The sequence below is a fragment of the Macaca nemestrina genome, chromosome 4 (assembly GCF_043159975.1).
Source record: "Macaca nemestrina isolate mMacNem1 chromosome 4, mMacNem.hap1, whole genome shotgun sequence".
Lineage (NCBI taxonomy): Eukaryota > Metazoa > Chordata > Mammalia > Primates > Cercopithecidae > Macaca > Macaca nemestrina.
In genome coordinates this window covers 75,250,584-75,269,470 of record NC_092128.1, presented here as the reverse complement: position 1 = coordinate 75,269,470, position 18,887 = coordinate 75,250,584, and the positions used below count along the sequence as shown (strand labels likewise).

Genomic DNA, 18,887 nt, shown 5'->3' with positions numbered 1-18,887 from the left:
TACCATGTGTTACCAAATGCTTCGGACTTTTATCGATATGAGAAGTGAAAAATGTTATCTGTTTAGTTTCAACTTGCATTTCTTTTTTCTATGATGGGGTATGACAGCTTTCATATAAATTCAGTTACAAGTGGTAGAAAATGCAACTCAATTGGTTTAAGGATAAAAAGAAATATTCATATAAAATAAAATCAGTGGGTGCATTTGGAGACAAGCTTCAATCCAAGAATCCAAAGATCTCATCAAACCTGGCTCTGCTCCAATCTCTGTCTCTGTTTCTCTCTCTCTGTCTTTCTACCCACCTGCCCCACCTCCAGGAAGTACTGGGCCTTCATTCTCATAGCTTCCACTTTGACAGAAAGGCCTAGACCTGACTCTAATTGACTTCAATTTTATCATGTACCTATCCCTGAACCATCACTGAAGAGTGGGGAGGCACAGCTTTGTTTGTCCAGGCCTGAGTCACAGGAATAGCACATCCTTCTACCCGTACATACATGTGCAGAAGTGCCCGTGTCAATATAGTGCGGCTATGCTGCTCACAATAAAAACTGTGCCCACCCACATCTCAGAGAGAGGTGAGGTGAACAGCCCGAATCTCATAAATAAACTTGTTGTCATTCTAAGTCCAGAATCTTTGGGTGATGAATATTTTTCTTGTTCGGGTCCTAACGTGGTTTCTCATAGTCCAGCAAACTGTGATTAAATGAAAACCGTAATTCACATTATACACTTAACAGGGAGACATGATCGCAATTGAAGTAAAGGCTTTCAATTGGTTTTCCAGAGTTGAGGTGAGCTATTTTGTCATATGACTTTAGCCACCCTGGAAGTGTCTCTCCCGTCCTTTATCTTCCATGGCCCATTTAAAGTGAGGACTTTCAGGAGGATGCCCCTTCCATGGACTGCATCTGTTCACCATCTCATTTTCTGAGTCAGTGGATTTGGGGGCCTGGAATTGCCTCAGGGATTGAGCAACTGAAGCCTACTCTTTGTCAGATTTGGGGTTTCTCTGGCTAAGAAACTCCCTTCAGAAGTTAAGAGACAACAGTCCTTTAAGGTGAGTTTTATTATCCTCATTTCATAGGTGTAGCCTCTAAGCTCAGTGACAAAGCCAATATATGTTATCAGAGTCTATTTTTACCTCTCTATTCCACATTGATTCTCTGTGTGCCTTATATAAAAATAGTTTTGTTTGCGATGTCTCCATTATTTTTAGTAAAACTTTTACATCTAGCAACTCTAAGTGGAAAATTCACGCTCAATACCTGCCCTCTCTATGCCATGCTGATTTCCTCTGCCAGTAGGAAAACAATAATAATAATAATTAAAAAAAAAAAAAAAAACAGGAAAAATTCTCACTTTGTCCTGCAGGTGCCACCCTCATCATAGAACATCTATTTCCAGCTTTGTAGCACAGATCTCTCAAGGCTGCAGTAGTCCAGATATTCACAGAAAATGGAAGAAGCTGGTTCGTTCAGCTTATACATTTCACTGCCTGGATCAATAAGGTTGATGCATGGTTATTTATTTATTTATTTATTTCACTGCCTGTTGTTTCACTGACTCCTCCACCCCACAAAAAAGCACCAAGAAACAAGTTGAAACATTTCCATTTGTCCTGTAGGTGCCACTGTAACCATAGGATATTTCTTTACACATCTGCAACTGGTTCTCTCAAGGCTGGAAAGGATTAGAAATTCTAGAAGATGGAGTCTCGTCTACGCACAATTCAAATTAAGGACCCCTCACACTCTGCCCGTGGGTTTAGAGTTCCGTAGCTCCAGCATAGAAGTGAAACATTTTCCCCTGGAATTTCTTCACTGCCTGTTTTTAAATTGTTCTGTAGCCTGTAGGTCCTAGTGAGAAAATTTAAACATTTATATTCATTTAGTTTTTGAATAAGTAATGTTTTTATATGGCTCAAAAACAAATTAAAATGATAAAAAGAATATGCTAAAAAATTTCCCTTTTACCTATTCCATATCAAAGGTTAGCAATGCTATTAGTTTCTTTTGTACTTCCAGAGACCATTTTATGCACATACAAACAAATATTTTAAAAGTGACTTTTTATTTTGCATGATAATGTACTATAAAGCCTTTTTTTCTTTGTCTTAATTATTCCACATAACACTATATCTTGGAAATCCTGTATATCAGTACATAAAAATTCCTCTTTGCCCCCATCTCTCTAGCTTTGGAGTATTCCCAGTTTATGGATACACCAAAATTTATTTACCCAGTTCTCTATTGATGAACATGTAAGTTGATTGTTTTGCTATTTAAAATGATACTGAAATGAGCTGTTTTGTATAGGGTCCATTTTGCATGTGTGTCAATATATCTAAATAAATCTGAGAATTTCTGCTGAATTCCTCTGCCAGTAAGAAAAAAATAATTAAAAAACAAAAATTCTCACTTTGTCATGCATCTGGGGATACATGTATTTGTCATGTTTATGAGCATTTTCAAATTGCCCTTCACAGGGCTTGTACCAGTTTATGCTCCTGGCAGTCATGTAAAAATTGTCTATTTCCCAAAAGCTTAGTCAACACAGTATGTTTTGAATTTTTGCCAATCAATCTGAGAGTTAAAAAAAGTTGTATCAATTGTTTTCTTATTATTATGAGTTTGAGCATCTTTTGGTTTAAGAGCCATTTGATTTAGAACTGTTTTGATTGCAAGCAATAGAAAGCTGCAGTCTACCTGGCTCAAGCAAGAAGATGTTTGTTTTCTCATCACTGAAAAGCCTGGAGGTAGATGTAGAATTTCCAATGGGCTGTACTCCAAAGGCTTAAATGTCACCCCCAACTGTGGTTTCTCATTTGTGCTCTCACTCTCTCTTATTCTCATTTTCACTCCAGCTCCCTCTGTCTTTGCCCTGTCCTTTGACAGGCTCTCTTCCCCTTCATTCTCACAGCTCCAATCTCAGCAGAGAGATCTTGCTTGCCCTGAGTCTCTCTGACCTGAATTGGACAGGATGCAGTGTTTTGACTGACCAGGCCTGAGTCATACAACCACTTCTGGAGCCAGGGATAGAGCCAAAATCACTCCAACTAGATGAATTGAGAGATGTGAGAGATGTGGATTCCGGGTGTCCAACAGAAGATCAAAGTGACTTTACATGAAGAAAGGCAAATAAGTGCTGGCTTGGCTAACAACACAGGTTTTAGCTGTAATTCACACCTTCAATAACACCCTGTCCCCTCTACTCTCATATATCCCTTCAAAAACACCAGTTCCTACCTAATGAAGCCATAATTAGATACCATGGAAAGTGCACTTTCCTCTTCTCAGAGGGAGACAACACAAAGACTTACCTAGTTATTGCTCCAAGTTCCGGATTTCTGGGCGATTCTTCTTAGTCAGGTCCTGGTGTGGTGGTTCCTTCTGGCTCAGCAAACTACGGCTCCAATACAACCATAAATGCAATACATGAAGGGACAGAGAAAGAATAGGATAATTACCAAAAAAAATCATCCATTTGATAAGGAAGAGAATGGGAAACAGCAAAAAGTAGTCTCTGCTATGTAGCAATTCCTATGATGTGCAGAACTGGAAGCACGAAGTATCCTGACCTGGAGGTGATGTGAGCTCCTTAGCCAATCTGGCTGTCCTGATGAGTTCTCTGCAAGGATCTCCTTTGTCCCTTATCTTCTGTGGCCCCAGTGAACTCTGGGTGATGTAGCCCACAGGTTTGGAGACCTCTTCTGTGGGCTACATCTCCTTAGCAGCTCACTTCCTGCTGGGATAGGTTTGGGGTGTTTAGGATTGTCTTAAGGGTTGAGTACTCACAGGCCGTTGCTTTCCAGGTTTGGGGTTTCTCTGGCAAAATAAGTCTTTTAAAACACAGAGGCATTAACCTGTAATATGGATAGCATATTTCACATATTTCAGGTAGACACTATGACTCAGAAATGTTAAGTTCCTTTACCTAAAGCCATACAACAGGGGCGTAACAAAGAGCAGGTAACAAAGCCAATGTTTGAAATCAGCGATGTTTAGCTCTAAGGTCTAAGCTTCTATATGCTGGTATAAAAATTAGGTTTGCAATGACTAGCAACTGTAACGTCACCTCCTTATCTATGCCCTTCTAAACTTTGACTCCCCCTGCTCCACAAAAAAGCACCAAGAAATAAGCTGAAATATCTCCATTTGTCCTGTAGGTGCCACTGTAACATTGGGATATTTCTTTACAGATCTGCAACTGGTTATCTCAAGGCCGGAAAGGATTAGAAATTCTAGAAGATGGAGTCTAACGTACACACAATACAAACTAAGGACCCCTCACATTGCGCCTCTGGGTTTAGAGTTCCATAGCTCCAACATAGAAGTGAAATCTTTTCCTCTGGAATTTTATTTCATTTTTGAATAGGTTATGTAGTTACAGGTTCAAAAATTAAAATGTGCAAAAAGATCTTCACTGAAAAAGACTCCCTTTATCTCTGTCCTCTACGTAGGCTTTGCTATGCTATTTCACTTTTTGTATGTTCTTCCGGAGATTTTAATGCATATGCAACTAAATACAAACATAGATTCCTTCTCCCACCCCTTTAAGCATAAATTACAGCAAATTCTTCATATTATTTTCCTGTATTTTTCTAAACAGCTATATATTATAGAGAACTTTCCATTATCAGTTTCTAAAGAAATTTTTTATTCCTTTTAATGGATTCAGAGTTTTCCACCATGTAAATGAAATCACTTCTCCAGTGATGAACGTTTGATGCTTATTGTCTGTTCTTTGGAACAATGCTGTATAACCTTGTACATGCCTCATTTCACAGGATTGAGTATATATCTGTGGGACAAATTACACAAAAGCCTAATTGCTGGGTTGAAAGATACATGTATTTGCATCTTAACAAATATGTTTAATTTGCCTTCTTCAGGGGTTGTTAAACTGCTCATCAGTAAAATACGAGAATGCCTATTTCTCCTGGCCAACATAATGTGTTATCAATTTTAATTTAACTTTTTGCCAATATGATAGGTAGAAAATGTCATCTCATTTTTAATTTCTACTTTTATTATGAGTGAGGTTGAGCGGCTTTTAGTTTGCACCATTAGGTATGGTTAGAAGTTTTTTTCAATTACAAGTGAAAAGAATCACCTCAGTCAGCTTTAGAAAAAGAAAGTTATTGTCCTTACAACAGAAAAATCAGAAGTAAATTCAGGGCTTCCAATATGCCATCAAAGGATTCAAACAATGCCATTGAAGTGTGCACGTGCTCTCTCTTCTCTCTCCCTTCACTCTTTCTCTCTCCTGCTCCCTCTGCCCAGACATTCTCCATTAGCTTGCTGGACTGGGAAGCTTCTAGATTGCATCCTCATAGCTCCTTCCTTGGGCTATATTTCTTTAGCATCTCATTTCCTATTGATGCAGGTTTGGGGTTGTCTCTGACATTGAGCAATCACAAGACCATTTTGGCGGCAAGGTTGGTATTCTATAAGTGACACAATTCACTTAAAATTTATTAGGCAAAACTGTGATAGGGTAGATATTATCATCCACAGTTTACAAGGGTAGAAACTATAACTTTTAATAAATGTAAATGCCTTTGCCTAAAGCTACCAAGACAGTAAATTACAGGAACAGGATTTGTATCCAGCTGTATCTGACAGTAAATCTACGGTGATGGTCAAAACACTTGTTCAACAACTCCAATAGAAAACCAATTATTATACCCCTATCCATAGGCCACCTCCACCTCTCTGAAAAATAAAAATAAAAAAGGAAACATAAGATTCTCACTGTGCCCTGTAGGTGCCACTGTTGCCATGGGATACCTCTTTTCAGCACTGCAGCACCGAGCTGACATTCTAGAAGGTGGAAGAAAGCCCGCTCGTCCAATTAATGCAGCTGACATTTCGGCACCAGCAATCCATATATGACTTAGAACTCCATAACCTCACTCTATTGTTATTGTATTTTTCGTTTTAATATATATATGTATATATATTTAAATATATATGTATATATACACATACACAAACATCCATATATATATATTAAAAAAATAGTTGTGAAGAGTTTCTATAGTTCCCAAGATTTGAAAATACAAGGTACACAGTGAAAAAAATCCCCTTCCCAATCTTATCCCCAAACCCATGTTCCACTTCCACCCCGTGGATAACTATACTTCTCAGTTTATTTTCTATCTTTACTGAGATATTCATACACATATAAGCAAATATGAAAAGATATTTCCTTTCATTTTTCTATTTTCACACAAATATTTTATACAAACATCTGCACTTTTAAAAATTTCTCCTAACATATCTTGAAGGTATGTCCATATTTAGAAAAAAAGAAATTCCTCATTCTTTTTTACAGCTCCACATATTACCCTGTATGATAATTTTTCATTTATCTGGGCCCTTATTGAAAGATTTTTGACTGATATATATTACTATTACAGATAATACTCCAAGGAATACGTGTTTACTTTATTTCACATGTAAGAGTATATCTGCAGAATAAATCCTAGAAATGAAATTATTGAGCAAAAAGGTAAATACATTTGTAATTTTGACAAATGTTTCCAAATTACTCATCATATGTATTGTACCATTTTAACACTCCCACCAGCAAAGTACCATAATTCTATTTTTTCATAACTTACACAAAAAATGAGTTATCAATATATTGGATATTTGCAAATCTGATTGTTGAAACTTGGTGTGTCCGTGTGGTTTTATTTTTATTTCTTGTATTCTAAGTGAGGTTATGCATTGTTTCATTTATTAAAGAACCATTGGATTTAGCTGAGATTTTTCCACTCACAAGGGTTAGAATACCAGACTCACAGTGACTGAATCAAAGAAAGGAAATTCATTTTTCACATAACTGGACAAGCATGGGCTTCAATTTCAAAGTCAAGGATCAGAGTCAGGATTAGAATTTTCCTAAGGAAAATTAGAGTTGTATAACATAAAGGAAAATGAATGAGTACCAAGATGGGTACCCAGCATCTACATGTATCTTTCTCCCTATACATACATCTCAAAAAGTGCTCATGTCTACAGAAAAATTTTAAAATCATTTACTCCTTATCTAGAGGGAGGCAACCTAGTGTTTATTACTTCAAATCTGGAGTATCTAAGTGATACGCATTTTTGCTTATATTTAGACTTGGTTTCTCATGGTCCAGCAATTTATAATACATCATAACATTAATCATCCTCAATCAATATACAATTAATTGATAAAGGACAATATAAGTGCCATAAAAACTCCACTGTAAGCACAGAAAATGGAAAACACAACAGTGCTGCCTAGAACACAGTCCATGTCATATCTTAGCCTTAGCAATATAATCTGGCCCTTCTGGTTTTGTTCTCTGGAAAATTTTTCTTTGAAATAGTCTGTGTTTGGCTGTGACTTTTAGCTGCCCACTTCCTGTTGTGTGAGTTTGGGGGACCTGGGATTGCCTAAGGTTTAAACATCCCTGACTTACCAAAGCTCTGAGTTCTAAAGAGATAACTTCAGTATGCTAGACATTTAAAAGAAAGCAATATTGTCTACATTTTACAAATGAGGAAACGAAGGCTTGGAAAGATTAGGAATCTTAGCCCATAGTCACAAAGATACGAGTGACAAGAACAGTGTCAGAATCCAGGTATATTTCCTTCTTTCAGCATACTATCATCCCAATGTACTCTCTACAAATTGGCTTTGTTGGTAGTGCCTATATCGGTAATTATCAAAACTTTTATTTCTAGCAACAGGAAGTGGAAACCCATGGTCACAACCCCCAACCACGTTTTCTAAACTCTTATCTTTAAAGGGGGACCAAAGTAATGAAACTTCTCAATTTGTCCTGTAGGGGCCACTTTAATCATGGAATATTTCTTTTGAGTACTACAACCCTGATCTTTCAAAGCTGAAATAGATCCGAAATTCTAGAAGGCAAAGAAGTTTGATGCGTCAATGTACGCAGCCAACAGGTCAGTGCTAGGATCTCTACACATGTGTTTAGTGATTTATCATTAAAATAAATGAGTTAGGACTCTGTTACTTTCTTTAAAATATATTTATTGGATTTTAAAAATAATGAATACATTTGTATGACTCCAAAATTGAAAGGAATAAGAGAATATTTAGTAAAAACAAAAACAAAAGCTCCCTTTCAATCTTGTTTTATCTGGTAAGTCCTCATGCCTGCTTCCTAAATATGTAACCTCTCTTTGTTTTCTTGCATGTCCTTCCAGAGATTGACGTGTACATGAATACATATTTTCTGTCCCCTTCCTTTTATACGAGTGGTAGCACAAAATTAATTGATTCACCAAACAACATATATTAGAGTATTCCACTTCATGGTTGTACCATACTTCATTTAACCAGTCTCTCTTGATGGACATTTAGGCTCATTTATATCTTTTGTTATAAACAATACTATAATGAATAGCCTCATACATATATAATTTTTCACATGTATAAGTATATTTGTAGAATAAATTTCTAGCAGTAGAATTCCTGAGTTTAGTCCATGAATTTTTTATTTTAATAAACATTCTCACATTGCCCTTTATAAACACTGTAAGCAACTTATATTTCACTGACAATGTATGAGGGTACCCACTTTCTCACAGCTTGGCCAACATAGCCTGTTACTGAACATTTAGATTTTTTCAAATCAGATAGGTGAAAATGGCATCTCTTTCCATTTTGTTTCTCTTGTTTTGAGCAAGATTGAGCAACTTTTCATAAGTTGATAAGAGACAATTGAAAAAGTCAGAGGACTTTTACAATTGCAAGTGTCTGAAAACCAAACACTATCAGGCTTAAAGAAAAACTGGTGATATTTTTTATAAGTTTATGTCGATATTTTATGAACACTTAGCTTCCCAGATTTCTGGGGCCTTGCCTCTAGGTCATGAAAATCTCCAGAAAGCAACTATGGTCAGTCTCTCCCTCTGCCCCTGTGCTAAGGGACAGTGATAACTTCTTTTTCCGGGGGCTGTTGTTTTCCCTCATTACTACATGTGACTCTGGGGCAAGCAGCTCATATGGAGGTGTGGGGATGATCTACTTACAAGACTAATTCCTCTTAGAATAGATTTTTTAAAAATTTAACTTTTATTTTAAGTTCAGGAGTACATATGTAGGTCTGCCTTGTAGGCAGACTTGTGCCATGGGGGTCTGCTGCACAGACCACTTTGTCACCCAGGTATCAAGCCCAATACCCACCAGCTATCCTTCCTGATCCTCTCCCTCCTCCCACCCTCCACCTCCCAGCAGGCCCCAGTGTGTGTTGCTTCCCTCTGTGTGTCCATGTGTTCTCATCATCTAGCTCCCACTTTTAAGTGAGAACATGCAGTATTTGCTTTTCTATTCCTGCATTAGGATAGATTTTTATATCCATTTGGTTGCCTTTCCTCAACCGATAGTGTGAACTCCTCACGGAGTTAATAAATTCAGCCGCCCAGTTCAAGACGGTTGCCATAGTCACCTTGTCACCCTCAAGAGGGAGTGTTTTACTCCTTCATCGTGAACCCAGTGGAAGCAGGGTCTTCACTGAAATTTCTTTACCCTCTCTGCTCTCTTCCCTAAAATCTGGTCATTACTTTTTCCTTTTCAGTCAACATTTATGCAACCCTTGTCTCTCCCTCCTCCACCTTTCATAGTCTTGTATTCCTTTTTGACATTACCACAACATACATTTGTCATCATGCACATATTATTGAATGGACACAACCTTGTCCATTCATTTGCTTTACTGACCTAGCTCTTATAGGCACCTGTCCCTGAGACCTAGAGTTAATCTCCTGTGTAATTTGAAGAAGGGAAGCACAAGAAAAACCATACTTTCAAATTCCAAATTTAAATCAGGAGAAGAAAAAAAATTCCAGAATGTAATGCTTTGCCGACATGATGCCAAACTAACTATTCAAGAAGAAAATTGCTGTCCTTCCAATGAATTCAGTTGTTTATTTTTTTATTAAATTGGTTTAATTGACCAAATGTTTTGGTTTTAGATGAACATAGTTTCAGCCTGCTGTTTTATGAGCTTGTTAGAGGCCATGGGTTGATTGGAAAAGCCAGGAAATCCCAATGATAACCTAGAAAACATTTCAAAGTATCAGAGGAGTCTACTGTAAATGTCATCTTTATTATAGGCTCTTCACAAAGCATCTGTGTGTAGAATTTGCACATATTAATGTGGAAAGAACAAGAGCTTTGGAGCCAGCAAACCTACATCAAACTTAGCCTCAGTCTCATATTTTTGCTCTGATGTTTAGAAAATTATTAAACCTCTCCGAGCTTATCGATATACAATAAAATAATTAAGGATCTATTTCCCAATCACTAAACATTTAATCTACCATTATGTAAGCTCCATGATATTTGAAACCTAGTAGGTAGTCAGTAATATGTGTTGTAGTGCCAACTATACCCCCAGACATTGTGTAAATGCCTATGTATACAAGTGATCAAGACAGAGTTCCCTACACCCAGGGAAGGTTGAAAACTATTTGGTCAACCAGACAAAAAGGCAGGACATTTCAGTATAGTTATGGGCGGGTACAGGGAGGAACATATAAATTTGGGAAACTACACTGTTCCCTATACCTATGCAATAGCATGGGGTGGAGAGGAATGGTGAGCCATGAGTTTGAGGAATGGTGAGCCATGAGTTTCAGGCAGCATCTGGTGGTCAGGTAAAAGCCTTTGGCTTCTATCCCAAAGCAAAGGGGGAACCCCTGAAGGACCTGAGACAAAGAAATGGCATAACTGGATGTATGTTTTTAAATGTTCAGTCCAGATGCAGAGTGTGCAGGAAGAACTGGGAGGAAGCAAGACTCTAGAGAAACTTGTACAGGCAAGAAATAATGGTAGCCTCAACCAGGAAATGGCAATGGAGATGAAAAGAAGTGAATGAATGTGAGAGATATTAAAATGTTGAAACTGAGTGCAATGATTGATTAGACAGGGAAAATTAGGGGAGCTGGAGAGGAATCTGAAATTTCTAGCTCTTACAACTATGTGGATAGTAGTACTATTCTAATGAACACAGAAGATGAACACAAATTTTTTAGGTGAATGGGAAGAAATAATGAAAAATACAGTGTATATGATCATCATGAGATATTAATGACATATCCATTGGAGTTGTCTAATTGGTTGTTACGTGTATGGGTCATGCTTAACAGAAAGAGCTGAGAGATATTAGTTTGAAAATCATCAGCATGTAAATGCTAACTGAAACCAGAAGTAGATGAGATTGGTCAAGGTGAATGTGCAGAGCAAGAAATAAGAGTCTAGACTCTGCAATGGTCTTCCACCCAGCAATCCTTAAGGCTACGATTGTGAACCCTGGTTGGATGCTAGAGTCACGGGGAGTTTAGCAAGAATAGTCATGCCGGGCCCCTATCACAAACTAATGACATCAGAACTCTGGGACTGAGACCCAGGCATCAGTATTTTTTTCAAAACTTCCCGGTGATCGTGGTTAAACTCTGACTTAAGGAAGAAAGACAAAAGAGAGTTTGGATAAAAATCCAGGTAATGGCTGGATACAGTGGCTCATGCCTGTAATCCCAGCACTTTGGGAGGCTGAGGCAGGTGAATCACTTGAGGTCAGAAGTTCGAGGCCAGCCTGGCCAGCATGGTGAAACCCTGTCTCTACTCAAAATACCAAAACACCTGTAATCCTAGCTACTCAGGAGGCTGAGACAGGAGAATCGCTTGAACTTGGGAGGCGGAGGTTGCAGTGAGCCGAGATCATGCCACTGCACTCCAACCTGGGTGACAGAGCAAGACTCCATCTCAAAAAAAAAAAAAAAAAAAAAATGTATATATCTCCAGGTAATGTGGTATCACGGAAGTCCAAAGGAAAGTCTGTTTGAAACAAAAGGAGTTGGCAATGGTTTTATGTGCCTTGAGGAGTGGCGAAAAATATCACTAACAACTTGAACAGTATCGGGACTGGGGAAAGTGAAGGAGGATTGGCAGATTGCTATAGAATATTAGTTAGGATTTTGATACTAACAGCCTCCAAAAGAATTGCTTAAATAAGACAGAAGTGGCCGGGCGCGGTGGCTCAAGCCTGTAATCCCAGCACTTTAGGAGGCCGAGACGGGCGGATCACGAGGTCAGGAGATTGAGACCATCCTGGCAAACACGGTGAAACCCCGTCTCTACTAAAAAAATACAAAAAACTAGCCGGGTGAGTTGGCGGGCGCCTGTAGTCCCAGCTACTCGGGAGGCTGAGGCAGGAGAATGGCGTAAACCCGGGAGGCGGAGCTTGCAGAGAGCTGAGATCCGGCCACTGCACTCCAGCCCGGGCAACAGCCCGAGACTCCGTCTCAAAAAAAAAAAAAAAAAAAAAGACAGAAGTATATTTCTCATTCAAGTCCAATAAGCCTAGGGATGTTGGTTTAGTCTGGAATGGCATTCCATTGTTTCTGTTACCTAAAGTTTTCCATCTTGTTCCCATGTCATGTGTGGCTTCCATTCCAAATTTAATTCATGGTCCAAATTGGCTGGTGGCATTTGAGCCATTTCATCCACATTCCACCAGAAGAAAGGAGATAAGACACAAGAGGTTATACTCTCTCCATTTAAGATAATTTCTCAGAAGTTACACATATCATTTCCATTAGCATCTCAACAATCAGAACCTAGAGACATGGGCACACAGAACTGCAAGGGAAGCTAGAAAATGGTCTTTACTCAAGTGCCTTTACAGTCTTTAGAGTCTTTATAGTCAGGTGCCTGGCTAAATGCTAGGGTATTATTACCATGAAAGCCAGGAAGACTTGATAGGGGGCGACAGCTAATGATCTCTTTTAAAAGTGGGTTGAGAAATAAAGGGAGCAAAATAGAAATAGAATATAAGAAAGTCTTTGAAGATGTTTGCCTTTGTAGAGGAAAACAGCATTAATCATTCACTACCTGGAGATAAGAGGTTATAGGGCAGTTTTTAAAAATGGCTTGAATGTTGATTTAGAATGAGAGAGATTTAAATGTTTAGATGTGTTTGAGAGGATCCAGCAGAGAAAGTAGGTTTGTTAGAGAAGACACAGGAACATTTGAAGAAACCACGTACCTGAAGAGGTAAGGAAGGGCACCTTTTTTGTTGCTGTTTTTTTTTTTTTTTTAGCAGAGCCTCTCAAACTTGAATTATGTTGTTAAAAAGCAGATTCTGACTCAGTAGGTCTACATGTGTCTGAAGTTATGCATTTCCAACAAGTTCCCAGGTGATGTTAATGCTGTTGTTCCTAGCTCACATGTTGGAAGGATTAAATCTAGGCAGGAGAATGGGTGGGTAATGAGGCTGGGTGTAGATCAGCTATGTTGTAGGGAGGACAGAAGGAAGTTGAGGGTCCTACCTAAAAGGCTTCTTTCCCTTAGTGAAGTAGTATTTAAGTTTACTTACCAAGAATTAGGAGAGAGGCAGTACAGTAGGAGATTTCAGGAGAATTGAGAAAGTTTGTAATAGCTCTAGGGTAAAGAGTGGAAAGAGATGACTTGAGAAATACAGGATGGCCAATGTTGAGGGCTTAAATGGAGCAAAGACTGCATACTGGCAGTGAAATGAATCTGCGTGCTCTATGGTTTTCTGTAATAGTCCTCAGCAGCCCAGGTGTAGAAACATAGAAGATGGATTGTCTTGAGAATTAAACTTTATTTCATTTGGTGAATATCCAGCATCATGCCTGGCACCTAGTAGCATACCAAAATGTTAACACTCACTTCTCCAGTGGAAATCATAGAAGATATACAATATTAAGTTGGTGCAAAAGTAATTGCCAAAACCATAATTACTTTTGCACCAACCTAATAATAAGATTTTGGCAAAGACTGCAATTACTTTTGCATCAACCTAATAATAGGACCAACTGTCAGGGCCTCCCAGCTGACCTTTTACTTACATCTCATCTTCGTGGGTGTCACCCAAACCGATCTGCCTGTTACCTGCTAATTTTCCCCTATCTCTGTGCAATGTTTTCCAACTTTACTAGGCCTACAAATAATCTGGAGTAGTTGTGAAAGACAGATTTTAGCTACTTCCAGAGATTCCTGCTCAATAGATTTGGTGGTGAAGTTCACCTGTATGTGATTTTAAAAAAACAGTCTAAATGATTCCAATGCAGTTGGTCCATAGATAGCACTTTGAGAAACAACTGTTCTCAATCAGGCATCTTTTCAGTGAAGCATCCCATCACCTCTGCTATTCTATTTGGAACACCTGGAATTCCTCTTTGCGCTTGTTTACTTTAAATCACAATTTAATACTAATTTCTTCCAAGAATCCCTAGCTATTAATTTTACTCCATACTTAATAGAGAATGAACAATGGAGCACACTTCTTCAGCATTTTTATAGAGATGCCTGTATGATTCTATGCATGGTGTTATCCTGTGCCCTCTTGTTATGTCACATAACATTATTTCTATTTTCCAGTCCTCCATCACTACTTTAGACTGTGATCCCTCTAAATTCAGGAATCCTATCTCTGACCAGCATGGTGTTTAACCCTGAAAGTTACCCTGAAACTATATGCTGAGAGAATAGATAGGTGAACAAATACGAGAGTGCACAAAGAATCAAGAAACAGAAAAATTGATGGGAATACTAAAAGCAAGCAGTGTAGTGGAAAACAAAGATGTGATAACAAGAATAAAGTAAAATAAAAAACCAGGATTTCACGGGAAGAGAAGAATCATTAGAGCCTAGAAGACAATGTGGGTGACTTAATCACAAACAGTTTTAAGAAACATGAGAAAAAGAGTCTGCGGGCAATTTGAAATAGACTCTTAAGTACCTGACAAACCTGAGAAAAATAGGTAAGAAAGAAATCAGTGCATTGAAACCCAACAAAGCTTCAAGGTACCATCCCTTTTCAATCACTTGGAAGGAAAATGATGTGTTTAGTACATCCTCCTTCTTCATGTTTGGATCTTTAAATAGGGTATTTGGATTCACAGACTGTAGCCTTCTCAGATTGTCTCTCCTACCAGCACGCTGCCGTGCTTTTTAAATGACACCAGACTTCCAAGCAAGATTGATTGTAAACTTGAAAAGGTTATATGTGATGTAATGAATAACACATGCTACCCCCTCGAGTGTATCTCCAGAAGGGCACATACCTAGGATCCTGTGTGTTCTCATCATTCAGGAAAGATTGGAAGGAATCTTGCTGGGCAAGCTGCAAGAAAGTTTCCTATTATGCTTACTTAATAAACTGCCTGATCTTTAGTTCATTCAGTTTATGAACGCACAATTATTACGAACCAACTATTTTTGGCATTCCATAAATGTTTATGAAAAAATGTGTGGATGAATGGATATTATATGCAAGTCAGAGCGAAAGATTCTGTGAGGATATCAAGATAACACAAACAGGGGACCTACTCTTAGTAGAGATTACAACCTAGTAAGGATATCAAGACATAAATAACATCTTCTAAGGAAAAAGTGATAACTCCTATCACAGAGTATACATATTGCTATGAGAATAGAGAATACAAGGGAAAAGGGGTTATTTCAAATGGTTGTTGGAAAAGGACTTTTGCAAGAAGTTGTGTTTGAGTTGAACTTTGAAGGATCTGGACATGCAGAATCCAGGAAAGTTTATCTGGGGCAAAGAGCAGGAAGTGAACTGTGTTGGGATGTGTGGAAGATGGAGAAGAGTTTAATTTGGATCAGATCTGGAGTTTATGAAGGACAACACTCACTGGGCAACAATGAGAGTTTGCATGGAGATCTTTTAAAGTTTTGGATTCATAACATAGCCCAGGATGGTTAACTGCTAATATTTATTGAATGATTGCTATCGTCCAGGCATATTGTAATAACAAATTATCTCAGCTAAGGTTCACAATAATCCCATACATAGGTCCATGAAGTCTTCCTTATCCAAATATAATTGGTGTTGGGAAAGGCTAGGTTAAAAAAAATCCCACTTGAAGCAAAAACTTGATTTCATAGTAAATTGTGTGCATGTGGTTGTGGGTTGGAGGTGGGGAGAGTTTGATTAGAGCATATCTTTTTAAAATGATTAACATTATAACATACATTTATTTTATCTTACATCAGCAATCATACACACACATTGTAACTACAACTTGTACTAGTTCTTAAAATGAACAAAGAATGATTCAAGTGGATGTTTTTTGGGAGGACACACACTTTTTCCAAGAAAATTACATGATTGCATAATACAATATTCTTTAGGTTTGCATTTTTAAAAAGATCATAAAGAGGAAGTTTTTAACAAGATTATAAAAAATTCTGATCTTTATTTTCATGAAGAACTCAAATTGTGATTTTCCAAAATTTGAGTTCTTCATTATTTTCCTCGGAACTGCAATATGAAATTTAGTCTCCTTTGAAATGCCTATCATGTCATATCTCTGGTCAATTGTTTTTTTCATGAAGTGACTTCGTATGTGATTCAGCTACTTCTCCACTTCTACTGAGTTTGTGAGACCTTGCGTTAGTTGCTGTGTTCACATTTTTGTTTTACATTCATTTTAATTTTATTCTTAATGATCGTTACCATTTTTCACAAAATGCCGAGTTTCCAGTGTTGGACGGTCAGTAAGAGTCTGATCAAAGCAGACATTGCTAGGCAGAGTCAAGGCACTTGAGTGGGGGATTCAATTGAAGAGGTCAATTCATGAGTCAAGATTTTCAAATTATGACACATTTTATTATTTTTACTTTCCTATAAAAGATTGGCCAATAAATACTTGGATGATGAGAGCTCCCTGTGTTTTATGATTCCCATGTTACAGATGAGAAAATTTAAAGACCCAGGAAAGTCAAATAATGTGCTCACCACCACATGTCTTGTAAGTGATGGATTCAGAATTCCAAAGCAGCTTAACTTTCATGGGTAACCACTAAGCAGTGTAGGGGGTCGGTCAAGTGCCCCTACTTGTCCATTAGGGATAAGTCAAGGCCTCACATTTACAAAACACTAGAAGCTCATCTTTCCTACATTGCATGCTAACTTATAAGTGTTCTTTTTCTCCTAACTTTAATACTAGACAGAACGATTCTTAATTTTCTTTTGTATAAATCAGTATAAACTTGCATTTTTTAAAAAAATTCTATTTCCATAGGTTATTAATTTTCAATCTGTGTTTTTCCTAATATTTGTCATCAATGCATTTAAAGATTAGTTAGCTTAAACTCACAAGTTTTGATATAACAGTCTCTTCATTGACCCATAAATTATTTTGAAATATGTTTTGAAATTTCTAAACAGAAGAATTAGTACTTTTTGACATTTATTTTTCATCTTTTTGCATTATGATTTGAGAATATCATCTGCATGATGTAGTCTCTAAATCCACTGGTGTTCGTCAAGGCTTGTTTTGGAACCATTATATGGTCAATTTTTGTAAATGACGGGCATGTGTTTAAAAAGAGTGTGTATTCTTTAACTCTTGGATATGGGATGCTTCTATAAGTAAATTAGATCAAACTCATTAATTTTTCTGAAATTTATTTTAAATATTTACTATTTTTATTTGCTTTATTGATTAATTATGGAAATAATTATATTAAAAACATAATATGATCAAGGATTTGTCAATATTTCATTGTAATTTAATCAATTTTTATTATTTTAGGTTTATTATTATTACTATTAATATCTTGAGGTAGAGTCTTACCCTGTTGCCCGGGCTGGAGTACAGTGGCATAATCTTGGCTCACTGCAACCTCCGCCTCTCAGGTTCAAGTGGTTCTCATGCCTCACTCGGCCTCCTGAGTAGCTGGGATTACAGGCGTGGGCCAACATGCCCAGCTATTTAGGTTTACTGTTTTTAAGTTTAGAATTTTTGTATCTTGTGTGCTTTTTTTCCTAAAAAATACATTTTAAATTTTACTTAAAGACATTTTGTCAGGTGAACTGTAGCCATACCAGTCTTCTTTTGGTTATTGTTTTCTTGGAATAATTATTCTCTTACTTTTTTTTCTGTGTTGTATTTTAAGTGTATTTTTATAAGCAGCAGAGCTGATATTTTAAAAATTCATTTGAATATGCTCTTTTAATTGGTGAGTTTATTTACATTTATTATGATTATGAATATATTTGGATTGATTTCTACCATCTTATTCTTTCTATTTAGCATACTTTTTTCCTTTATTTTAGGATTCTCTTTAATTGATAGTTTTTTAATCCATTAACTGTCAGGGGTTTAAAAGTTATATATTCTATTTCTCTTCCTTTAGTAGTTGTTTTAAACTTTTAACGTGAATTGTCAATACAATAATGCCTACACTAAATCAATATTTTACCTTTTTTCTGACAATTAAAAGGATTTTAAAATACTTTAACTCCAAACTTGATTTTTTTAACCTTCTATTCTTTTCTAGTGTTTTCACTCCATCCTGTTGTTATATTTTCAAATCTGTCTGTTGTCATTGCAATGCTTCCATAGATACCAATGTTTACAAATGTGGTTGCTCATCACTGCTTCTTTTATCCCACTCCTTCATGAATTTTATTCCCTTTTTTATGGAGCACATCATTTACTAGTTCTCTTTAGCAAGGGCCTTTGAGTAAAAAAGTTTTTAGTCAATGTTTCAAACGGGTTCTTAAACAACAATTTAGCTGAGTATAAACTAAGTTGGTAGTTACTTTTCCTTAGCCCTTTAAATATATCATTTCACTACTTTCTCGTCTCCAGTTTTGCTCTTGAAAAGTTTTTTGTTTTTGTCTAATAGTTGTGGCTTTCTTAGTTAAGTAACTTTTGTGTTTGCTTTTAAGATTTTAAGCTCCACAGCTTCACTGGGATGTATTTAGGTGTAGATTTCTTTTTATTTATCCTTCTTGAAAATGACATGGTTCTTGATTTGATGAATTCATATATTTTGCCACTTCTGGAAAATTATTACAAGAATTTTCAAGACTATAT

At 37.0% G+C, this 18,887-nt stretch overlaps 1 long non-coding RNA gene across 6 annotated transcripts in view; it reads right to left on the bottom strand.

The window, feature by feature from the left end:
• Positions 1-1,158: 1,158 nt before the first annotated feature.
• The window catches only part of LOC105475539 (uncharacterized), a 34,094-nt gene continuing 16,365 nt past the window's right edge, over positions 1,159-18,887 (bottom strand). For 2 of the 6 annotated variants that reach the window (XR_011622157.1, XR_011622156.1), the window contains exons 2-4: positions 15,105-15,163; positions 3,323-3,865; positions 1,159-1,859 (exon numbers count right to left, since the gene is read on the bottom strand). This is a non-coding gene — a long non-coding RNA (uncharacterized lncRNA). The other 4 variants (XR_011622158.1, XR_011622160.1, XR_011622159.1 and 1 more) reach the window with 4 other exon arrangements.